At 43.0% G+C, this 26,964-nt stretch overlaps 1 pseudogene; it reads left to right on the top strand.

Annotated features, from left to right (window-relative positions):
* The first annotated feature begins 2,785 nt into the window (after positions 1 to 2,785).
* LOC129841049 (uncharacterized) overlaps positions 2,786 to 26,964 on the top strand; it is a 28,673-nt pseudogene continuing 4,494 nt past the window's right edge.

Genomic DNA, 26,964 nt, shown 5'->3' with positions numbered 1-26,964 from the left:
GGCGTAATAACGAACCCGGCAAACAAAACCAGCTAACAAGTAACGACCTGAACATATATACAAACACGCACACAAACATGGGGGAAACAGAGGGTTAAATAAGGAACATGTAATTGGGGTATTGAAACCAGGGGTGTAGAAAACAAAGACAAACAAATGGAAAATAAAAAGTGGATTGGCGATGGCTAGAAGGCCGGTGACGTCGACCGCCGAACGCCGCTCAAACAAGGAGAGGGACCGACTTCGGCGGAAGTCGTGACTTAAAAGACCCACACATACCTAAACAAACATTGAGTGGATGACTATTGGTTCGGAACTTTTGTGAAACATCACAGCACAGTTGAAAAATGTATGTCAAATGGACAAGAGGGGTGATGGGAGAGACAACAGGGGTGATAGGAGGGACAAGAATGGTGATAGGAGGGACAGGAGGGGTGATAGGAAGGACAAGAATGGTGATTTGAGGGACAGGAGGGGTGATAGTAGGGGTGATAGGAGGGACAGGAAGGGTGATTTGAGGGACAGGAGGAGTAATAGGAGAGATAATAACAAAGAGGGGAAAGTGTTTCCTGCTGGTAGCAGGACGCGTTTAAAGGAATGTTCTCTCTAACTATAAGTCACATGATCTTTTTTAGATAATGTTTATATAGTGAGGGTTTGTAATGCAAGTCGAGATGTCCTTGGATGAATGTCAACAAGATGCATGACTGACATTGTTAAAAGACCCACACATACCTAAACAAACATTGGGTGTATGACTTTTGGCTCTTTGCCACCTGGAACACAGCAATGATATCAGTACCACACCCTCCTCATAACCACCATGAAACTAAGACTTTAACTTAATCTAAACATGTATCTTTAATTTGCAATCTGTAAAAACTATGGGAATAGAAATGTTCAGAACTTTTGTGAAACATCACAGCACAGTTGATAAATATATGGCAAATAGAAATCAAAGCTGGATGATGTTCAGAGACAGATGGGAGGGGTTGAGTGGAGCTGAAGGGTGGGACTAAAAATAACAAGATAGTCAAATATACTGTGTCAGTAATGTGTATATAGTATGTGTAAGCTGGAAGCCTAAGTGTTGTTGTCCATTAGTTTACTCCAGTTTGGGGAGGTGTGGAAGGGTCAGCGGAAAATAACAAAGGAAAACATTTAATACATATATTATACATATTTACAAAAAATACATGGGGGATTTGTAATCTAGCAGACAATTACATTGATGGAAGCCACAATCTACCTGCAATATTAGAGCTCATCTACCAGAAACAAGAAAGAAGAAACGCACCCTGTTACAAGCAGGAAACAAGTTATGGACGAACCAGAAATGTGGTCATGTCAACCCTGGATGATGCATGTGTGACTTGTTCAACTGTTTGGCACATTGGAACATTCCAATCTTTTAGGACATGAACAGGCAGAACAAGTTTAAAAGCAAAGCATAGTTCCATTGTTTTCAGGAAGGTGTTCCCATGGTGAAAGGAGGGACAGGAGGCAGACTAAGGGCAAATATGCAATGTTCTCCATCTGAGTTAAATGCCCTTAAAATAGTGGAGTGGTAGACTGTCTATTACAAATTAAATACTACAATGTATTACTTAATAAATAATTTCTGAAATGGATCAACCAAATCAGGAAGGTGTAAACATGGCAGGGACAGGTGGGATGATAAGAGAGACATGAACGGGGGCAGGAGGAGTGATAGGAGGGACAAGAGGGGTGATGGGAGGGACAGGAGGGGAGATTGTAGGGACAGGAGGGAAGATATGAGGGACAGGAAGGGTGATAGGAGGGACAAGAAGGGTGATAGGAGGGACAGGAGGGAAGATAGGAGGGGCAGGAGGGATGATAGGAGGGACAGGAATGGTGATAGGAGGGACAAGAGGGGTGATAGGAGAGATAATAACAAGGAGGGGAAAGTGAGGAAGGTGATACACTTCGTAAAATGTTTCTGGTTCGTCCACAACTTGTTTCCTGCTTGTAGCAGCATGCGTTTAAAGGAATGTTCTCTCTAACTATAAGTCACATTATATTTTTTAGATAATGTTTCTATTGAGAGGGTGTGTAATGCAAGTCGAGATGTCCTTGGATGAATGTCAAAAGATGTATAACCGACGCTGTGTCAGGTTGTGGGTCACTGGTGCATGGAAACGAGCGCAGGAGAGCAGAGATGAGTGCACAAGGTATTTATTCCACGAACAGCACCAGTATAAAACAAATACTAAAGGTGCGTGAAATTACCGATCACTCGTAAATAACGGGCGTATAACGAACCCGGCAAACAAAACCAGATAACAAGTAACGACCTGAACATATATACAAACACGCACACAAACATGGGGATAAACAGAGGGTTAAATAAGGAACATGTAATTGGGGTATTGAAACCAGGTGTATAGAAAACAAAAACAAACAAATGGGGAAAAAAAGTGGATCGGCGATGGCTAGAAGGCCGGTGACGTCGACCGCCGAACGCCGCTCAAACAAGGAGAGGGACCGACTTCAGCGGAAGTCGTGACTTAAAAGACCCACACATACCTAAAAAAACATTGAGTGGATGACTATTGGTTCAGAACTTTTGTGAAACATCACAGCACAGTTGAAAAATGTATGTCAAATGGACAAGAGGGGTGATGGGAGAGACAACAGGGGTGATAGGAGGGTCAGGAGGGGTGATAGGAAGGACAGGAAGGGTGATAGGAGGGACAGGAGGGGTGATAAGAGAGACAGGAGGGGTGATAGTAGGGGTGATAGGAGGGACAGGCAGGGTGATTTGATGGACAGGAAGGGCGACAGGAGGGACAGGAGGAGTGATAAGAGGGACAAGAGGCGTGATGGGAGGGACAGGAGGAGTGATAAGAGGGACGAGAGGCGTGATGGGAGGGACAGGATGGGTCATAGGAGGGACAGGAGGGGAGATTGTAGGGACAGGAGGGAAGATAGGAGGGACAGGAAGGGTGATAGTAGGGACAAGAAGGGTGATAGGAGGGAAAAGAAGGGTGATAGGAGAGACTAGAGGGGTGATAGGAGGGACTAGAGGGGTGATAGGAGGGACAGGAGGGAAGATGGGTGGAACAGGAGGGGTGATAGAAGGGACAGGAATGGTGATAGGTGGAACAGGAGGGGTGATAGGAGAGACAAGAGGGGTGATAGGAGGGACTAGAGGGGTGATAGGAGAGACTAGAGGGGTGATAGGAGGGACTAGAGGGGTGATAGGAGGGACAAGAGGGGTGATAGGAGGGACAAGAGGGGTGATAGGAGAGACTAGAGGGGTGATAGGAGGGACAAGAGGGGTGATAGGAGAGACTAGAGGGGTGATAGGAGGGACAAGAGGGGTGATAGGAGGGACAAGAGGGGTGATAGGAGAGACTAGAGGGGTGATAGGAGGGACAAGAGGGGTGATAGGAGAGACTAGAGGGGTGATAGGAGGGACAAGAGGGGTGATAGGAGGGACAAGAGGGGTGATAGGAGAGACAAGAGGGGTGATAGGAGAGATAATAACAAGGAGGGGAAAGTGAGGAAGATGATACACTTCGTAAAATGTTTCTGGTTCGTCCACAACTTGTTTCCTGCTTGTAGCAGCACGCGTTTAAAGGAATGTTCTCTCTAACTATAAGTCACATTATATTTTTTAGATAATGTTTATATTACACACACAAAATAAACTATGTAAATAATACAAATTATTTGATTTATGTAAATTTCATGAATACTGTATATGTAATCCTTGGATGAATGTCAACAAGATGTATAACCGACGTTGTGTCAGGTTGTGGGTCACTGGTGCATGGAATCGGGCGCAGGAGAGCAGAGATGAGTGCACAAGGTATTTATTCCACGAACAGCACCAGTATAAAACAAATACTAAAGGTGCGTGAAATTACCGATCACTCGTAAATAATGGGCTAGTAACGAACCCGGCAAACAAAACCAGCCAACAAGTAACGACCTGAACATATATACAAACACGCACACAAACATGGGGGAAACAGAGGGTTAAATAAGGAACATGTAATTGGGGTATTGAAACCAGGGGTGTAGAAAACAAAGACAAACAAATGGAAAATAAAAAGTGGATCGGCGATGGCTAGAAGGCCGGTGACGTCGACCGCCGAACGCCGCTCAAACAAGGAGAGGGACCGACTTCGGCGGAAGTCGTGACTTAAAAGACCCACACATACCTAAAAAAACATTGAGTGAATGACTATTGGTTCAGAACTTTTGTGAAACATCACAGCACAGTTGAAAAATGTATGTCAAATGGACAAGAGGGGTGATGGGAGAGACAACAGGGGTGATAGGAGGGACAGGAGGGGTGATAGGAAGGAATGGTGATAGGAGGGACAGGAAGGGTGATAGGAGGGACAGGTGGGGTGATAAGAGAGACAGGAGGGGTGAAAGTAGGGGTGATAGAAGGGACAGGAAGGGTGATAGGAGGGACAGGAAGGGTGATAGGAGGGACAGGAGGGGTGATAGGAGGGACAGGAAGGGTGATAGGAGGGACAGGTGGGGTGATAAGAGAGACAGGAGGAGTGATAGTAGGGGTGATAGGACGGACAGGAAGGGTGATAGGAGGGACAGGAGGAGTGATAGGAGAGATAATAACAAAGAGGGGAAAGTGTTTCCTGCTTGTAGCAGCACGCGTTTAAAGGAGTGTTCTCTCTAACTATTTCACATGATTTGTTTTAGAAAATGTTTATATAGTGAGGGTTTGTAATGCAAGTCGAGATGTCTTTGGATGAATGTCAACAAGATGCATGACCAACTTTGTTAAAAAACCAACACATACCTAAACAAACATTGGGTGTATGACTTTTGGTTCAGAACTTTTGTGAAACATCACAGCACAGTTGAAAAATGTATGTCAAATGGACAAGAGGTGTAATGGGAGAGACATGAGGGGTGATAGGAGGGACAAGAATGGTGATAGGAGGGACAGGAGGGGTGATCAGAGTGACAGTAAGGGTGATAGGAGGGACAGGTGGGGTGATAAGAGAGACAGGAGGGGTGATAGGAGGGACAGGAGGGGTGATAGGAGGGACAGTAAGGGTGATAGGAGGGACAGGAGGGGTGATCAGAGTGACAGTAAGGGTGATAGGAGGGACAGGTGGGGTGATAAGAGAGACAGGAGGGGTGATAGTAGGGGTGATCGGAGGGACAGGAAGGGTGATAGGAGGGACAAGAGGGGTGATTTGAAGGACAGGTGGAGTGATAATCGAGACAGGAGGTGTGATAGTAGGGGTGATCGGAGGGACAGGAAGGGTGATAGGAGGGACAGGAAGGGTGATAAGAGAGATAATAACAAGGAGGGGAAAGTGAGGAAGGTGATACACTTCGTAATGTTTCTTGTTCGTCCACAACTTGTTTCCTGCTTGTAACAGGACGCGTTTAAAGGAATGTTCTCTCTAACTTTAAGTCACATAATTTTTTTGAGATAATGTTTATATAGTGAGGGTTTGTAATGCAAGTCGAGTTGTCCTTGGATGAATGCCAACAAGATGCATGACTGACATTGTTAAAAGACCCACACATACCTAAACAAACATTGGGTGTATGACTTTTGGCTCTTTGCCACCTGGAACACAACAACGGTTACAGTACCACACCCTCCTCATAACCACCAGGAAACTAAGACTTTAACTTAATCTAAACATGTATCTTTCATTTGCAATCTATAAAAAATATGGGAATAGAAATGTTCAGAACTTGTGTGAAAAATCACAGCACAGTTGAAAAATATATGGCAAATAGAAATCAAAGCTGGATGATGTTCAGAGACAGATGGGAGGGGTTGAGAGGAGCTGAAGGGTGGGACTAACAGTAACAAGATTATCAAATATACTGTGTATGTATATAGTATGTATAAGCTGGAAACCTAAGTGTTGTTGTCCACTAGTTTACTCCAACTAGGGGAGGGGTGTAAACCCAGTACAAAGTAAATTCACACTCACATAACTACGGTTTAATGATCTTAAAAATGCATTCAGCTGACTGAGAAAACAACTTACGCAACACATTCATTTTTTCAAGCCGCCAATAACTGTGTTGTTTTTTCTCATTCTGCTTTGAGTTACCAAGGACACAGATTTTACAACGTGACTAACTGCCAAGAGAATACATAAGGGTGTCTCTGGTGTGGCGTTCCTGACAGACACCATGGCCTTACAGTATAAAAAACCACTGAGGAATGTAGTGACCTACTGTCTAACACCTGACATATCTACTCATCTACACTCCAAATCCTGGTAAATAACCTGTATAGTCTACTTTATGTAGCCTTCAAGAGGGATATGTTGGTCACATTCATATTCTTCACTTTATTGAGTGCTTGCATGTCTTCTGTTTGACATCAAATTATATCTGGTACATTGTCCTGTCTTTATACAGTATACTGTATATTCTGGTAATGGGAAAAATGTGTAGTTTTCACTTTTGGTTCCTTGACAATAGCATATTTAAAAATAGAATATGATGATGGAGGGGTGAGGTTTGAATATAAAGGGCAACATTTTCTGCGAGCACTGATGGTCTGTGAGAAGGTGATGATTATTTAGCCAGATTTAAAGTGTAAATAGTGGGATTGCCCCCAATGCAATCAGCAAGTTGTTATAATCCAAACATATTCATTTAAAATGCTCTGTTTCTTTAAAAAAAGGGGGTTGTGATATTTCTCTGTGGATAAGTGTCTTCTTACGGAGACAAGTAAGAGTTGTTTTGAAGCCATGCATTTATACACGTGTCTTGTTTAACTTTGTATAAAATAATAAAATGCAGTAGGACAGGATCTTTCTACATGTGTCTCCGTCCATGATTATATATCACAGTCTCAAGGTTAATGAATTAACAGGTTATAGAGCAAACATCGCAATTATCACAACACATTGGTTTAAATCTGGCTTTTTGGGGGGGGGGGGTCTTTCCTAGTGATTTTACCCACACACCACTACACATACAGTACAATCTCCAGTCAACCACACTGGAATTGAATAAAACCGACACCCTCTCAGCTTCTGTGTGTATTTTTTGTAAAGCTGATATTTACTATGGGTTGGGTTTGGACAGACAGAAATTATACAAGTCTAACAGAGTGTAAATGTTTAATAAAGTGTTTAATACATTTTTAAATGAAGAAGACGCAAACCATTAAAGCAATATTTTTCCAGCATCAATACAATGTCCATGAAAATAAGCAGCCATTGTTTACTTTACATTTTACAATACCTGATGGATGCAACAAAAACAAGTGGTCAAGTTGAGTTTTCAGTGACCCTTTACTTTACAGTGCCATGAAATAGTTCTGAATTGAATATGAACTATTTGCTCTTAGATAGTCATTCATCATGCTCCCAAGGAGGGAATGGGAGATGTATTATATCTACTGTAAAGGAGAGTCATGCTGTAGTTCATGTCTTATGTAGGCTGACAGGCAGAAACAAATGCCCTCATTCAGGGAAATATAACATTCTTGACTCTCAAAATGTGCAATACCCAAGTCAATATTCATCACTAAGAGTCACAAGCAAAACGTATGTTAATTATGAAAGTAGTAAAGCTAAAGGACATTTCTGAACATCCTGTCCTGTAAATTGTGAGAGGAGATAAGAGTTAATGTCTGGTGTTCTCTGTCTTGGCTGAAGAGCTTGGCAGCCCTCCAGTGTTACCAGGTAGAATGTCTTCTTTTTCCCCCTTTTTCCAGCCAGGCCAACCTTCACCCTTTGCCAGTTCTTCAAGAATTCTTTCTACTTTTTTCATGGTTTAATTTTGAGTGCCCTCTAGTGGCTGTAATAATATGGTTAATCCCCTTAATTTGCCACGGTAATTTGCCACAGTTTTAAAAACACTTTGCATTGTACAGTCTACAATCAGCTTCATGGTTCTATGTCTCTCATTGTAAACACAGTTGTTATTTCAGAAAGTTGGCTATTGCAGACATAAGCCTATGCCATATTATTGACTGTTTAAGAGTATTATCAAGGCAGGATTGCATTTGTAGCTGTAGAAATTATGTATTGATAACTCATACATCATGTTTTGTTCAAGTCAAGTCAAATACTTGATATACCATTTAGAAGTATTCATATTACTGTAGGTCTATTATATACAACACATTCAGTATTATGTCAAGAAAGAGAATAACAGTAAACAGTTACTTATTCTGTGACTGAAAATGCTGTAAATATCAAATGTAGTGTTACATGTCGTTTTATTTTGGTATTCAGTTCCTTATATCCACACTGAATTTCACAGCCATTTTGTCTGTGGTTAAAGAAGAAAGACAACAATCTATTTTACATACCAAGTTATTTCAATGTATTAAATGAATGATGAACTGCCTATTCTTTGTGGCAGTTATACTGTCACAACATTTTTTTACCCCAATAGGTTATTTGAGGAACCATTAAAGGGGGTTATTTGAAGAACTTCGAGGTTCCCCCATAGCTTAAATTTGAAGAACCCCTAATAGATCTTCCAGCAATCTTTTTTTTTGTGTAGTGCCATCTGGATGATGTGTCACGCAACCATTGGTTGATGCAATGCAACGCCTGAGCATTTAGTCAGACAGGAACTCAACCATGCTCTCTGCTGCATGATAAAACGTAGCTTTCTAGTCAGTCAGGGCATTTCTTGTAAATGATGTTCTCTGCTACAGCCAAGGAGAGATTTTCTCCTGTATTTGCTTTGCATGGATAAAAGACAATGGGCGCGTTCCAGTGGATCACTTTTGTCAAGTCGGCCTTTAAGTGTGTTGAATAATGGGGATAGAAATTGCCCAACTTGCGACTACATGACAACTGCATGAACTTTACAAAAACCATGAGATCAAAGGTCATAAAGTTTTGACTGTAGTCACAGATTAACCATTACACATATATTATATTTAACTAGACAAGTCAGTTAAGAACAAATTCTTATTTACAATGACAGCTTACCCCGGCCAAACACGGACGATGCTGGGCCAATTGTGTGCCGCCCTATGAGACTTCCAATCACGGACGGTTGTGATACAGCCTGGAATCGAAACAAGGTCTGTTGTGACGCCTCTAGCACTGAGATGCAGTGCCTTAGACCACTGCGTCACTCAGGATTCCCTTGACCAGATACTCCAGCTGCTCTAACAATGGAAAGAAATGTATTCAAAAATAGAAGGCAGTCGGGAGGAGGCAAGATCAGGTGGGACCATTCCAGCCAATGACAGGACAGACACACGTGTGAACACCAGACACAACTCCTATATAAAGTGTTTTTTCTCAAAGTTCCTGGGATGTCGTGTCCTACTTATATCAGTACACTCCTAACAACCTTATCATTACAAAACTTCTAGTCGATCAAATACGCCAAAGTAGCAAATAAGCCATTCCATTTTTTGTTGACTAAACTCAACACTCTCATTGACCTCCATACAAACATTCCTCGCATGGTGAGCAAAATTTTTTTAAAGCCACTGTCACGAGAATTTCTAGTTCCAATGATATTAACTCAAAACTCACTATATACTTTGACCAATTCCCCAGTTAATAGAAGAATTTGACAAAGTCCCAGAAGTCTGCAAAGGTAATTTCTTTATTCAGAGAGCTCTAAAAATCATACCATGGACATTTGGTTATATACCTCACATTTGGTCATAAATGCCCCTCATCTTCTCCTAACACTGTTTATCATATCCTGCCACATGTTATACAATCTACTGCAAATCTAACGGTTTCTCCCCCCCCTGGGTGGGGAGACCTCTTTCCCTGTTATCAGTTTCACAGTGGTCACAAGTTGTCTGCCACAGTTCCTTGTCTGTTAACAGTTCCTCTTTTCCTATGCACATACATTCAAGCCAATATACAGTGACAGGGTGGAATACTGTTAGTTATTGTCTTAACATTACTTTAAACGTATAAATCATTTAGTCATTATCTTACTGTTACCATAAACATATAAATCATATTAATTACTATAACAGCCACCTGCTGGAGAAGACAGATTTTGGGCCAGTTATCCGTCTCTTCACCTCTTCCTCTCTGCTGCAGTCGATTGCAAGTTTGTGCAGTTGCTCTTCATCAACTTCATCTTGCAACCAGCGCCTGCATTGTGGGAGTCTTCAATCATGTTGTGTTTTTTTTCGACCCACGCAAACGTGACCAAAGAAGTGACTGAAACAGGAACCAACTTTGCCATGATTCATGTATACCGTGGATATTATGTACAAATGATTGAGATATTTGAGGCTCTCTCACCAATTGATAGTACTGCCATGTTGATCTGAGCCGTGAAAAACCACAACAGTGTCCAACTTTCAGCTGTTGCAGATGCACCTCCCCAGACTTTACTCCTCGACTTTCATCTGCAGGCGGTTGCTTCAGCCTTACCCTCAAACAAGCCCAACAAAGAGAGGGTCATGTAGAATAGCCTAGTAAACCATTCTATCTACAGAAAGCTGCAGAGCTGTAGAATACAGTGGGCTGGTCCATATTGGTGTGAGACATACTTAATTGGCACAGCATAGGCTGATATACATCATAAAACTGTTATTTTTAAAAAAATATATTTTTATATTGAGTATCAAATAAAAAGGTATAAAAATTCTATACGCGAATGAAATTCTCTTTCACCATTTGAATCCTTTCCAAATACTGTTTCAACAGAGAGTACATGATATTACATGCAGTTTTACATTATACTGTTCTAATCAGAGGAGGCTGGTGGGAGAAGCTATAGGAGGGAGGGCTCTTTGTAATGGTTGGAATCATTGGAATGGAACCAAACACAAGGAGACAATGTTTAACTGTTCCATTGATTCCATTCCAGCCATTACAATGAGCCCTTCCTCCTAAAGCTCCTATCAGCCTCCTCTGGTTCAGATGTATTATGAATGGTTAAAGCCCCCATGCAGGCTTTTTAATTGTATTTTTAAATCATCACTGTATGTCTAATAAATCACTGTGTGTATTTATTTAATGAAAACAAAAATGTTTTTAATAATTTATTTTCCTGAGCCTCTTTTTGCCATTTCCGTACACAGTCCTGACTGGAGGATAGAATCTAAACTCTAGTAATCTCGGTTACCCAGAAGTAAAATTCTCGCGAAAGTTGTCACTTCCCGTTTCACTTCTGGGGGGAATGAGGGTAACAATTGATTTCCGTTGTGTGAAGGAAGGAAGCAAAGTTCCCTCCAAATCCCGTTTGCTAATTGCACCCGTGTTTATGATCCGTGTGGACACACACTCAAAGTGGTTTTGATAGTACAAACTGGGATATGTTCCGGGATTCATCCGAAAACATTGAGGGGTTTACCACAACAGTCACTGGCTTCATCAAAAAGTGCATAGACAATATCATCCCAACAGTGACTATAAGAACATCCCAACCAGAAACCATGGATTACAGGCAACGTCCGTGCTGGGCTAAAGGCTAGAGCTGCCGCTTACAATGAACAGGACAGAGACGGATAGAAGGAATCCCGCTACGACCTCCAATGAGACATCAAGCATGCAAAGGGACAATATAGGAGGAAGGTGGAATGATATTACTCTGTCTACGACGCTCGTTGTATGTGGCGGGGCTTGCAGACAATAACGTATTACAAAGGGAAACCCAGCCATGAGCTGCCCAGTGACGCATAACTCCCAAATGAACTAAATGCCTTTTATGCTTGCTTCGAAGAATGCAGTGCCTTCGGAAAGTATTCAGACCCCTTGACTTTCATCCACATCTTGTTACGTTAGTCTTATTTTAAAATGGATTAAATAAATAAAACTCCTCAGCAATCTACACACAATACCCCATAATGATGAAGTGAAAACCCATTTTTTAGAAATGTTTGCAAATGTATAAAAAAAGTGGTCTGAGTACTTTCCGAAGGCACTGTATAACACTGTGCCTGCATGAAAGCCTTTCCGGATGACTGTGATCTCACTCTCCGTGACCAATGTGAGCAAAACATTTAAACAGGTTAACAATCACAAGGAACACCAGGGCGTGTTCTCAAAGCATGCTCAGACAAGCTGGCAGGTGTCTTCAGATTAATTTTCAATCCCTCCTTGTCCCAGTCTGTAATCCCAGCATATTTCAAACTAACCACCATTGTACCTGTTCCAAGGAGCTCCAAGCTAACATGTCTAAAGTGTATTAATGACTATCGCCCTGTAGGACTCACATCTGTAATTATGAAGTGCTTTGAAAGTGTGGTCATGACATACAGTTGAAGTCGGAAGTTTACATACACCTTAGCCAAATACATTTCAACTCAGTTTTTCACAATTCCTGATATTTAATCGAAGTAAAACTTCCCTGTTTTAGGTCAGTTAGGATCCCCACTTTATTTTAATAATGTGAAAAGTCAGAATAATAGTGGAGAGAATGATTTATTTCAGCTTTGATTTCTTTCATCACATTTCCAGTAGGTCAGAAGTTTACATACACTCAATTAGTATTTGGTAGCATTGCCTTTAAATTGTTTAACTTGGTTCAAATGTTTTGGGTAGCCTTCCACAAGCTTCCCACAATAAGTTGGGTGAATTTTGGCCCATTCTTCATGACAGAGCTGGTGTAACTGAGTCAGGTTTGTAGGCCTCCATGCTCGCAAACACTTTTTCAGTTCTGCCCACAGATTTTCTATAGGATTGAGGTCAGGGCTTTGTGATGGCCACTCCAATACCTTGACTTTGTTGTCCTTAAGCCATTTTGCCACAACTTTGGAAGTATGCTTGGGGTCATTGTCCATTTGGAAGACCCATTTGCAACCAAGCTATAACTTCCTGACTGACGTCTTGAGATGTTGCTTCAATATATCCACATACTTTGTCAGGATGCTGTCAGGTTATGTCGATATAGGACTCAATTTACTGTGGATACCGATACTTTTGTACCTGTTTCCTCCAGCATCTTCACAAGGTCCTTTGCTTGTTGTTCTGGGATTGATTTGCACTTTTCGCACCAAAGTACGTTAATCTCTTGGAGACAGAACGCGTCTCCTTCCTGAGCGGTATGACGGCTGCGTGGTCCCATGGTGTTTATACTTGCTTACTATTGTTTGTACAGGTGGACGTGGTACCTTCAGGTGTTTGGAAACTTCTCCCAAGGATGAACCAGACTTGTGGAGGTCTACAATTTATTTTCTGAGGTCTTGGCTGATTTCTTTTGATTTTCCCATGATGTCAAGCAAAGAGGCACTGAGTTTGAAGGTAGGCCTTGAAATACATCCACAGCTACACCTCCAATTGACTCAAATTATATCATTTAGACTATCAGAATCTTCTAAACCAATGACATCATTTTCTGGAATTTTCCAAGCTGTTTAAAAGCACAGTCAACTTAGTGTATGTAAACTTCTGACCCACTGGAATTGTAATACAATAAATTATAAGTGAAATATTCTGTCTGTAAACAATTGTTGAAAAATGACTTGTGTAATGCACAAAGTAGATGTCCTAACTGACTTGCGAAAACTATAGTTTGTTAACAAGAAATCTGTGGTGGTTGAAAAACTAGTTTTAATGACTCCAACCTAAGTCTATGTATACTTCCGACTTCAACTGTATACCAGAAGCTGGAATCACAGTGTGATTTCATCCAGCAGATGCGACCCGCTTGCTTACAGCTGCACTAGGGAGTGCACTAGGGTCGGACAGACTTGCTGTGTAGATTAAGATATGGTTTGAAAACATTACCTAAATCCAGGGATGAGAAATACATTGTACTTCAAATTGTTCCATTTTCCCATCTTCTTCGTGTGAGCAGTTTACTATCACTGTTAGTCTTTGTTTTGTGCTTTGCATTTTGTATGGAAATTGGTTAATAAACAAAGTTGTTATTATCAGGAGAAAAGATTTGGCATGGGACCCCAGATCCTCAAAAGTTTCTACAGCTTCACCATCGAGAGCGTCCTGACCAGTTGCATCACTGCCTGGTATAGCAACTGCTCTGCATCTGACCATAAGGTGCTACAGAGGGTAGTGCGAACGGCCCAGTACATCACTGAGGCCAAGCTTCCTGCCATCCAGGACCTATATAATAGGTGGTGTCAGAGGAACGGCCATACAATTGTCAGAGACTCCAGTCACCCAAGTTATAGACTGTTTTCTCTGCTACCGCACGGCAAGCGGTGCCGTAGCGCCAAGTCTAGTACCAAAAGGCTCCTCAACAGCTTCTACCCCCAAGCCCCTTCGCCCCCACCTAAATTTACAGAATACCTCAACTAACCTGTACCCATGCACACTGACTCGGTACTGGTGCCCCCTGTATATAGCCTCGTTATTGTTATTCTTATTGTGTTACTTTTTATTATTACTTTTTATTTTAGCATACTTGGTAAATATTTTCTTCTTCTTGAACAGCACTGTTGGTTAAGGACTTGTAAGTAAGCATTTCACGGTAAAGTCTACACTTGTTGTATTCGGCACATGTGGCAAGTAAAGTTTGATTTGATTTGATTTATTATCAGTATTGTCATTTGAACTATTATTATTCACATTGCAGGGCTTTCAATACCCAACCAATATAGCAAATGAGGCCACTTGAGTTGTGATGTGTTGCAGAACAATGTGTGAAACTAACAAGTGGAAAAGGATTTCAGTAAATGTATTAAGGCTAAGAGAAAGCCTATGGGTATGTCATGGGGTGGGCACTTAAGAGATCCTATATTAAACAAGTGGGAAGACCCACTCTCACACTGTGTCTCCTTAGTATCCTTACAGGAGTATAGAAACGACTACTACTACTACTACTATTACTATTATTAATACTACTACTACTGCTACTCCTACTACTAGTCCTCTCACACAGGGCTTGAGACTGACAGATCTTCACTCCAAACATGAACAGCAAAGTTTATCTGTCTGGTGAGTAGCCTTTGGTGTACAAAGATGGAAACTGAACTAAATTATTTGACATAGAAAGGTATAGGTTATGTTTTTTCTAATGTGCTTTTTCCTTTAAATGATATGTATAATGATGTACAGCAGTGGGGAGCATTTATTTAATGTTACCCCACACTTCAGTTAGATGGAACCTTGTGTGGGTCTTTTAACAATGTTGGTCAGGCATCTTGTTGACATTCATCCAAGGACACCTCGACTTGCATTACACACCCTCACTGTAGAAATATTTTCTCATGAAATCATGCGATTTCACATCTCCTGTCCCTGCTATTATCTATCCTGTCCCTGCCACCGGCCCTCCGTCTTACCTATCACCCCTCTTGTCTCTCCTATCACCCCTCCTGTCTCTCCTATCACCCCTCCTGTCCCTCCTGTCCCTCATCCTGTCTCTCCTGTCACCTCTCCCGTGTTTGCCATTGGTAGACCTTCCTGAAAACAATGGAACAATACTTAGCTTAAACCTGTTCTGCCAGTTCATGTCTTTAAAGATTAGAATGTTCCAATGTGGTTAGCCAAAAAGGTGACAAGATAATTGACAGAGTAATTTTCTAGGCTTAATATCAAACAGACATGCCACATTTCTGGTTTGTCCACAACTTGTTTCCTGCTTGTAGAAGGGCACGGTTGCAGGAATCCTTTTCTCTAACTATAAGTCACATGATTTCATGAGAAAATGTTTCTGCAGTGAGGGTATGCTGGGGACCCATGGCACCAGCCCTACGCATGGTGTCCCCGGTTCGCCAGCACAGCCCAGTGTGGGCTATTCCACCTCGCCGCACTGGCCTGGCTACGGGGAGTATTCAGCCAGGTAGGGTTGGGCAGGCTCGGTGCTCGAGACCTGTAGTGCGCCTCCATGGTTCTGTCTACCCGGTGCCTCCTCCACGCACCAGGCCTCCGGTGGCAGCCCCCTGCACCAGGCTGTCTCTCCGTCTCCTCACTACAGGTGCTCCCGCCTGCTCAGCGCCGCCAGAGTCTTCCTCCTGCTCAGCGCCGCCAGAGTCTTCCTCCTGTCCAGCGCCGCCTGAGTCTCCCGCCTGTCCAGCGCCGCCTGAGTCTCCCTCCTGTCCGGCGCCGCCTGAGTCTCCCTCCTGTCCAGCGCCGCCTGAGTCTCCCTCCTGTTCAGCGCCGCCTGAGTCTCCCTCCTGTCCAGCGCTCCCTGAGTCTCCCTCCTGTCCAGCGCCGCCTGAGCCTCCCTCCTGTCAGGAGCCATCAGTCAGGAGCCGCCAGAGCTGCCCTTCAGTCTGGAGCTGCCCCTCAGTCCGGAGCTGCCCCTCAGTCCAGAGGCGGCCTTCAGTCCAGAGGCGCTCCTCAGTCCAGTGGGGCCCTTTATTAGGGTCCCCAGTCCAAGGTCGGCGGCGAGGGTCTAGGGTTTTTGTATCTTTATGGGGTTGTAACTAGTCTAGGTGTTTTGTATGTCTATGGTTTCCTAGATTGGTTCTCAATTAGATGCAGCTGTTTATCGTTGTCTCTGATTGGGAACCATATTTAGGCAGCCATATTCCTTGAGTATTTCGTGGGTGATTGTCTATGTTAGTTGCTTGTGTCAGCACTATTCTTCTTTTTTTACACCAATCCCTCCTCTGGATCAATGATCACTCTTATTTTCCAAGGCACCTAAAAACAGATTGACTTGAACAGGGAAGAGAGAAAATACATGTTTAATAATTTCACACCACCCTTTGTGCGACTAAGGCTTGGAAGAACCGTCCATCCGCTCCGTTCTATGGCCATGGGATGCTAGTCTCCATGCCCGTCTCCTTCATTTTCATCCTTGGGTTTTAACGCGACACAAAGACTATGAGCCTTGTATGCAATTAATTGTACTGTATCATCCAGCAATCCATATGCATTAGGATTATGATAACATTGTATAACAAAAACCTCTTCATGGTTCACTCAAGATATTTTCCAGTGAGTTCTCTAATAACCTCCCTCTTGGAGGACACTTAAATATATGGTTTCTAGAGAGAAAAACCCTCTCAAGACCCAATAAGTTCGACCAGTGCACCCACCCCACACATTTTGAGAGTAGCGCTCTCTCTCACTTTATCCTCATCATAATTAAAACATTTGATAAATTATCCAACCCAAACTTAGAATAACAGTCCTTAGTGCTTTACTTTGAGTCTATCACTTGAATTCAATCTTCTCAACCTGGCACACACCATCACGATTAGAATGTACATTTACAAACAGCCTTTTATTGCCTGTAATAACTCTTCTCATTACAACCCACATTTGTCCCTGTTTTCCTGTCTCGATTGGCATGGTACTGAAATAACGGTATCTCAATGCATTCTTAGTCTAAATTGCGCAGTGTGTTGTCGTGTCGTGACTGTCATTAATGTGATGACTGCTATTCATTGAATAATTACATACCACGTTCAATTATTACGCAATTAAATTAATTATATAACAATTAGTTAAGTAGTAATCTGGGGCACCACAGGAAAAGTTTATTTAAGAAATATCTCGATATCATAGCCGTCATAGATCAATCATCATTATTACCTCAACAGTCTCATTCTGAACAGCGTAATATCCTATAAATCTGTACGAACTCTAGTCTCCATGATGAAACACAATTGGCTTAATTATTTATTTACTAACTAAATAATCACACAGAATTACATAAACACACACACAGGATACATAATATATTGGTTACTAACATGATGCAATGAAAAGTCCCAAGTGGAATAACCCGATATGACAGCTTGTTACACAATGAAAGGGGGGAAGAAAGAGCAGGAGAAGAAGAGACAAAGGAATTCAACTATTGTACATACAGTTGAATAATACGCTCATTGTAAATATGGATATTTAGCACCCTAACAACCGCTCATTAGAAATGCAACACATATTTACGCTCGTATGTCTTTGTCGTCTCGCTCTGTTGAAAGCGCCTGATCAGTCTGTGGAGTCAGTCGACAGAAAGTCTATGGTTTTCCACCAGAGATCACCATGTCCTTTGTAGTTGTAGTAGGTTGGTCTCAGAGTGTATGTTAGAATGGATCTTCCAGACGTACCAATGGTCGTTCGATAGAGCATTTTTTTTCTTTTCTCATCTTGGGTTGAGTTTCCTAGACTATTTTACATATTGAGCTGCGGACTGTGAATGTTTAGTCTATATTCTTCACTCGTCGAGAGTTCCTGACCATTTGTGATGTATTCAGCTCACGCTGCATGTATACTGGTCTGGTAGAGTCTAACCATTTGTGACGTTCGGTTCAACATTGTCCGCCTGCTTGGTCTAATAGATATTTTCTTCTTCTCTGTTGAAAGTTTCAGAGTTTCTAACCATTTCGTACCTTCCAGCTCACGCTGTCGGTCACGCTGGTCTAATGTGAAGTCTAACCATTTTACACATCCAGCTTACCGTCCGTGTACTGGTCTGGTAGAGTCTAACCATTTGTGACGTCTGGTTCAACACCGTCCATATGCTTGGTCTAATGTGAATTTCGTCGCGAGGGGTTTTATGCACTCTGGCAAAAGGTGGCGCTCCACGACGCTGGCATAATGTCTGTGCTCAGGTGGGTGTGGTCACTGACTGGGTAGAACTTTTATATGAAAAGCAATTCTGTGTGTCACTGTATTAGACTAAGCAGAGGTGATTTGATTATGTTGAAATGTTGAAGTTGAAATAGTGCTGGAATAGTGGAGGCAGCTCCGGTTTTCTTTGTGACTTGCGGTAACTCTCTGTGGTTCTAAATCAATAGTAGTTTAGTTGTTTAGTGGTCCTAAAACATGAACTTGCTTGACCATGCTGTAGGTCATGTAACTGTCTGTTACTGTACATGGAATATGCTTTATGGACTCACTGGACAGAGGTTGTTATCCGGTTTTGTGATGAATCAAAGGTGGGGTTGAATTTATTCTGCCACTGTGTCTTATTGCCTCGGCCTTATGCCTATATATCACAGTCTCAAGGTTGATGAATTAACAGGTTATAGAGCAAACAACGGAATTATCAAAACACATAGATTTTAATATGGATTTTTTTTGGGGGGGTCTTCCCTAGTCATTTTACCCACACACCACTACACATACAAACGCCAGCAGGCCACACTGGAAATGAATAAAACCGACACCATCTCAGCTTCCATCCTCCCAGGGCACACCAACCTTCACACATCATGGAGATTTGTAGACTGACCCAAACGCAAGGTGTGTATCAGCCAAGCCCCGCCCCTAACTGCAGTGTGTGGCACCTGGAGACAGATACATATACCTGGGTGAATGAAGACATGCACATCACACATGTAAATGTAAACTAACACTGTATAGCCTCAAGACATGGTTAAACTGTACTTGTTTATATCATGGATGGTCAGTCCTTGTAGTAGCCATAGGTCTGTCCATGAATTTCTCCAGGCCTGTACCTCATTTCTCTACCAAAACAGTAGCGGCGAGTGCTTTGCTATTGTTTCTTTAAGACATCAACCGGTATGTTCAGATTGAATAAAAACCGTTTTTTTTTAGGTTAATGGTGGTTATGAGGAGGGTACAGAACTGAAACCATTGTTGTGTTCCAGGTGGCAAAGAGCACATAGTCACACATTGTTTGTTTAGTGCATTACTGTCTCTCAGCATACAGACAATTCAGTTAGATGGAACTTTTGTGTAGGTCTTTTTAACAATGCTGGTCACGCATCTTGTTGACGTTCATCGTAGGACACCTCACATTACACACCCTCACTGCCAAAACATTTTATCATGAAATCATGTGATTTCACATCACACATCCCTGCCACCGTCTCTCCTATCTATCTTCCTGTCTCTCCCATCACCCTTCCTATCGCTCTTATCACCCCTTCCGTCTGTCTTATCACCCCTCTCGTCTCTCCAATCACCACTCACAACTCTCCGATCAACCCTCCGGTCTCTCCTTTCACCCCTCCTGTCTCCTATCACCCCTCCTGTCGCAACTATCACCCCTCCTGTCTCTCCTATCACCCCTCCCGTCTCTCCTATCACCCTTCCTGTCTCTCCTTTCACCCCTTTCGTCTCTCCTATCACCCATCCCTCCTATCACCCCTCCTGTCCATTCCTATCACTCCTCTCATCCCTCCAATCACCCTTCCTGTCTCTCCTTTCAGCCCTCTCTTCTCTCCTATCACACCTCCCGTTCATCCAATCACCCGCTCGTCTCTCCTATCACCCCTCCTGTCTCTCCTGTGTCTCCTATCACCCCTCTCATCTCTCCTCTCACCCCCTCTGTCACTTCTATCACCCCTCTCGTCTCTCCTATCACCCCTTTTGTATCTCCTATCACCCCTCTTGTCTCTCCTCTCGTCCCTCCAATCACCTTTCCTGTCTCTCCTTTCAGCCCTCTCGTCTCTCCTATCACACCTCCCGTTCCTCCTATCACCCCCTCGTCTCTCCTATCACCCCTCCTGTCTCTCTCGTCTCCTATCACCCCTCCTGTCTCTCCTGTTTTGCCTATCACCCCTCTCGTCTCTCCTATCACCTCTCCATACTCTCCCATCACCCCTTCTGTCACTTCTATCACCCCTCTCATCTCTCCTATCACCCCTCTTGTCTCTCCTATCACCCCTCTTGTCTCTCCTATAACCACTCGTCTCTCCAATCACCCCTCCTGTCCCTCCTTTCAGCCATCTCGTCTCTCCTATCACACCTCCCGTTCCTCCAATCACCCCCTCGTCTCTCATATCACCCCTCTCATCTCTACTATCACCCTTCTCATCTCTCCTATCACCCCCCCCTCTCTCCTGGATCTCCTATCACCCCTCTCGTCTCTCCTATCACCCCTCTCATCTCTACTATCACCCTTCTCATCTCTCCTATCACCCCCCCTCTCTCCTGGATCTCCTATCACCCATTCCTCCTATCAACCCTCCTGTCCATTCATAACCCCCCCCTGTCTCTCCAATCACCACTCACAACTCTCCTATCACCCCTCTCGTCTCTCCTATCACCCCTCGTCTCTCCTATCACACCTCCCGTCCCTCCTATCACCCCTCCCGTCCCTCCTATCACCCTTCCTGTCTTTCCGATCATCCTTCCTGTCTCTCCTATCACCCCTCCCATCCCTCCTATCACCCCTCCCGTCCATTCCTATCACCCTTCCTGTCTTTCCGATCATCCTTCCTGTCTCTCCTATCACCCCTCCCATCCCTCCTATCACCCCTCCTGTCTCTCCTATCACCCCTCCTGTCTCTCCTATCACCCCTCCCGTCTCTCCTATCACCCTTCCTGTCTCTCCTATCACCGTTCCTGTCTCTCCTATCAACACTTCTGTCCCTCCTGTCTCTCATTTGTCTCTCCTATCACCCCTTCTACCCCTTTCGTCTCTCCTATCACCCCTCTCCATCTCTCTTTTCACCCCTACCGCCTGTCCGTCTCTCTTATCACCCCTACCGTCTCTCCTATCACCCATACCGTCCCTCCTATCACACCTCCTGTCCCTCCTATCATCCCTCCTATCTTTCTCATCATCCCACCCATTTCTCCTTCCACCCCTCCTGTCCCTGCCGTAGGTTAACATTCCTGAAAACAATAGCAGTATACTTTGCTCAAACCACTGCCAGTTCTTGTCCTTAAAGATTAGTGTTCCAATGTGGTTAGCCCAAAAGATTACAAGATAATTGACAGTGTCAAACAGATCCTAGATCAGCACTTCTCCTCTGAGACGTGATAAATACGGGCCCTGACTTGAGTCTGCTAATGCAGCACATTCTTTAGATTTGACATACAGTTTGCATATTCCACAACAACAACAGGGAAAGTGAAAGATGAAAAGAGGAACGTATGGTGAAAGAAAAGGAGAAGTCGAAGAGTGGTCAGGATTATAAGGTTTCCTCCTGACACTCCACTGTGGTACCATGTGACTTATTTGAAGTCATATACCATTTCTTGTAAACAGATGATCTTTCTTGACCTACCGACCTACAAGGCCTTACAAGGCCTTACAATAAGCTAGCTATTGACCCTACAACAGGCTAGATAGCTACCCTTACAACAGGCTAGCTAGCAACCCCACAACAGACTAGCTAGTGAGCCTACAATAGGCTAGATATTTACCCTTACAACAGACTAGCTAGCAACCCCACAACAGACTAGCTAGTGAGCCTACAATAGGCTAGATATTTACCCTTACAACAGACTAGCTAGCAACCCCACAACAGACTAGCTAGTGAGCCTACAATAGGCTAGATATTTACCCTTACAACAGACTAGCTAGCAACCCCACAACAGACTAGCTAGTGAGCCTACAATAGGCTAGATATTTACCCTTACAACAGACTAGCTAGCAACCCCACAACAGACTAGCTAGTGACCATACAATAGGCTAGATATTTACACTTACAACAGGCTAGCTAGCAACCCCACAACAGACTAGCTAGTGAGCCTACAATAGGCTAGATATTTACCCTTACAATAGGCTAGCTAGCAACCCCACAACAGACTAGCTAGTGAGCCTACAATAGGCTAGATAGCTACCCTTACAACAGGCTAGTTAGCAACCCCACAACAGACTAGCTAGTGAGCCTACAGTAGGCTAGATATTTACCCTTACAATAGGCTAGCTAGCAACCCCACAACAGACTAGCTAGTGAGCCTACAATAGGCTAGATAGCTACCCTTACAACAGGCTAGCTAGCAACCCCACAACAGACTAGCTAGTGAGCCTACAATAGGCTAGATATTTACCCTTACAATAGGCTAGCTAGCAACCCCACAACAGACTAGCTAGTGAGCCTACAATAGGCTAGATAGCTACCCTTACAACAGGCTAGCTAGCAACCCCACAACAGACTAGCTAGTGAGCCTACAATAGGCTAGATATTTACCCTTACAACAGGCTAGCTAGCAACCCCACAACAGACTAGCCAGTGAGCCTACAATAGGCTAGATATTTACCCTTACAACAGGCTAGCTAGCAACCCCACAACAGACTAGCTAGCAACCCCACAACAGACTAGCTAGTGACCCTACAATAGGCTAGATAGCTACCCTTACAACAGGCTAGCTAGCAACCCCACAACAGACTAGCTAGTGAGCCTACAATAGGCTAGATATTTACCCTTACAACAGGCTAGCTAGCAACCCCACAACAGACTAGCTAGTGACCCTACAATAGGCTAGATATTTACCCTTACAACAGGCTAGCTAGCAACCCCACAACAGACTAGCTAGTGACCCTACAATAGGCTAGATATTTACCCTTACAACAGACTAGCTAGCAACCCCACAACAGACTAGCTAGCAACCCCACAACAGACTAGCTAGCAACCCCACAACAGACTAGCTAGCAACCCCACAACAGACTAGCCACATAGGGGCATTTTTTCTATCAGTGTGGATAGTTATTCAGGGTCTTGTGGGAAATGTAGGTCTCAATCTTTCTCAATAGGTATTTCTGCCAGTCAGCTTTATTTTAGGGGGAAACTTCACACGTGTGCTTTTGCTTGTTCTTTGAGGTCTAGGCCAAGTTACTGTGAAAGCACTCTGTTAGGCCAATCCTCTGAAAAGGGCTAAGTCTCAATCAGTTATTTCTGGGATTCCTCGCATCCTATCTCCTCTCCTCTTTGTCAACCCTATTAGAAGAGAAGGTCCAAGGTCCCTCCACTTGGAACATATTTTCCAATGAGTTTTGTGAAGGGGGCGAGGAGAGAGGATGCGAGGACTGAAGGAAAGATTAATTGAGACAGAGCTAAGATCTCCACAGTTTCAGAGATTTAAAAGGGAAATTCAATTAAAACATAATATGATCGAATATGAAGGGGGAAGAAAAACTTCCACGTAGTGTATTATGACAGCAACAAAAAACGGTATATTTAAAGTGTCTTAGTACAACAGAATATACACATACATACCAGTATCTATAGTCATTAACTCTCATTATCTTAACACAACCGATTGCACATGACATCTACCTACATTAACTATTACACAACTCTATAGCTCTACTCTATTCCACAGGAGGAGAGACAGCTCAGATCCTTAGATCAGCCTTTTTTAAAGTATGGGTCGTGACGTGTCAGAGTAACTGTATCATTATTTCATTTATTTCTGGAATTGATTTGTCCAAGTACAACTGCTCTCTGCTTGGCAGCGGTCTCTGCTTAGCAGCGGTCTCTGCTTAGCAAGGGTCTCTGCTTAGCAACGGTATCTGCTTAGCAACGGTCTCTGCTTAGCAACGCGCTCTGCTTAGCAACGCTCTCTGCTCAGTTTAGCAGCTGTGCGTGTGGGAGATGCTCGAGCATTTCTTTTTTTTCTGCAGTTTTCTTGAAGATCCCTCCGCACCCACAAACTGCAGCACTTCGTCCAGCAGCAGATGATGCGCTGTCAGCCACTGACTTGTCGTTCCTGCTCGCCATCACTCCAGTCCTGACTGAGCTCAATCGTCATGAAACGCAAATACAGCCATGAGTTTCTCTCTCTTGGTTTCAAACAAACTTGAGGAATAACAAGGCGCTCCCACAATGTGTTTTGTGTGGGAAAGTGCTGAGTAATGAGTATTTCAACAGCAGCAGTTCCAACTTAGACTTTTTTTCAAAAATACTTTCCACAGTAAGATGTACAGTAGGCCTGATCATTTTTCATCTGTACTGTTACTTAGGGTTGCACGATCAAAAACGGAGTGTGTCTGTGTGTGTGTGTGTGTGTGAGTGTGTGTGTCTGTGTGTGTACTGTAATTCATCTGTGTGATGTGATTAATCAGTTTATTCGGGTTCAGAATGAAAATTATTTATTGTATTTTAACAGCAACAGTTCAAACTTAGACAGATATGAGTGTTTTTAATGGGGAAAAATAAACATGAATAGCTATTTATATGGTTATTGAAATAAATTGTATTTGTTTTTGTTTATATTGCATTTGTTTTAGGCATAAGGGCAATGAAATGTACCAATATTTACACATAGTTGTATATTTTCAGAACCTTGAGTCCCAAATAACATAGAATTTCTAATTTGTGTCTCAGGCTGAAAACGTTTATGAACCCCTGCTTATATACAGGGACAGGGTCAAAGGTGGCCCTCTGGTGGTTGTAGTACTAACTACAGGTACATCTGTAGTGTTGGTGACAGAGACCTGGGTGCATTTAGTACTAACTACAGGTACAGCTGTAGTGTTGGTGACAGAGACCTGGGTGGATGTAGTACGAACTACAGATACAGCTGTAGTGTTGGTGACAGAGACCTGGGTGGATGTAGTACTAACTACAGGTACAGCTGTAGTGTTGGTGACAGAGACCTGGGTGGGATATAGTACTAACTACAGGTACAGCTGTAGTGTTGGTGACAGAGACCTGGGTGGATGTAGTACTAACTACAGGTACAGCTGTAGTGTTGGTGACAGAGACCTGGGTGGATGTAGAACTAACTACAGGTACAGCTGTAGTGTTGGTGACAGAGACCTGGGTGGATGTAGTACTAACTACAGGTACAGCTGTAGTGTTGGTGACAGAGACCTGGGTGGATGTAGTACTAACTACAGGTACAGCTGTAGTGTTGGTGACAGAGACCTGGGTGGATGTAGTACTAACTACAGGTACAGTTGTAGTGTTGGTGACAGAGACCTGGGTGGATGTAGTACTAACTACAGGTACAGCTGTAGTGTTGGTGACAGAGACCTGGGTGGATGTAGTACTAACTACAGGTACAGCTGTAGTGTTGGTGACAGAGACCTGGGTGGATGTATTACTAACTACAGGTACAGCTGTAGTGTTGGTGACAGAGACCTGGGTGGATGTATTACTAACTACAGGTACAGCTGTAGTGTTGGTGACAGAGACCTGGGTGGATGTAGTACTAACTACAGGTACAGCTTGATGAATTAACATCACTAATTAGTTAGGAACTCCCCACACCTGGTTGTCTAGGGCTTTATTGAAAGGAAAAACCAAAAACCTGCAGACACTAGGCCCTCCGTGGAATGAGTTTGACACCCCTGAAATACAGTCAGCAAATAAATCGCAGAACCCCAATCCTCCAAACTACTTCCTGTGGAACCGGTGGATTGAGACTCAGCAGAAAAACAGATATCTCTAGTTTAAATTGACAGGTTTAGATGTTTGTATTATGTTCATTAGATTCTGCGGGGCTGTATTACTAGTATTATGTCTATTGTAAAGGGGAGTCATGCTGTAGTTCAAGTCTTATGTAAAATACAGAAATACATGCCCTCATTCAGGAAAATATTACATTCTTGACTCTCAAAATATGCAATACCCAAGTGCATCTATGTGGTCGTCACTAAGAGTCACAAGCAAAACCTATGTTCATCCTGTAAGAAGTAAAGCTAAAGGACATTTCTGAACATCCTGTCCTGTAAATTGTGAGAGGAGATAAGAGTTAATGTCTGGTGTTCTCTGTCTTGGCTGAAGAGCTTGGCTTCCCTCCAGTGTTACCAGGTAGAATGTCTTCTTTTTCTCCCTTTTTCCAGCCAGGCCAACTTTCACCCTTTGTCAGTTCTTCAAGAATACTTTCTACTTTTGTCATGGTTTAATTTTGAGTGCCCTCTAGTGGCTGTAATAATATGGTTAATCCCATTAATTGGCCACGGTAAATGGCCATGGTTAGTTTTAAAAACACTTTGCATTGTACAGTCTACAATATTGAAAACGTAACGTACTTCTGTCAAGTCGGCCTTTTAATGTGGTGCATAATGCGGGAAAAATGTGTGCCTACATGACAACTGCATAAACTTTACAAAAAACATGTGATCAAAGGTCATGGAGTTTTGACTGCAGTCACAGATGATCCATTATATTGACCAGATAACCCAGTGACTTTAACAATGGAAAGAAATGTCTTCAAAAATAGAAGGCAGTCAGGAGGCAAGATCAGGTGGGACTATTCTAACCAATCAGAAGACAGACACACGTCTGAACAACAGGCACAACTCTGATATAAAATGTTTTTCTCAAAGTTACCAGGATGTCACGTGTCCTACTTATATCAGTGCACTCCTAACAACCTAAGCATTACGAAACTCAAATAAGCCACACGTAGCAAATACGCCTTCATTTTTTGTGAACCAAATTCAACACTCTTTCATTGACCTCCAAACAAACATTCCTCGCTTGTTGAGTGAAAAAAATAACTAAAAGCCACCTGCTGG

The sequence above is a fragment of the Salvelinus fontinalis genome, chromosome 42 (assembly GCF_029448725.1).
Source record: "Salvelinus fontinalis isolate EN_2023a chromosome 42, ASM2944872v1, whole genome shotgun sequence".
Lineage (NCBI taxonomy): Eukaryota > Metazoa > Chordata > Actinopteri > Salmoniformes > Salmonidae > Salvelinus > Salvelinus fontinalis.
The sequence above is the reverse complement of the archived record's forward strand: the minus strand, read 5'-3'. Positions and strand labels throughout refer to the sequence as shown.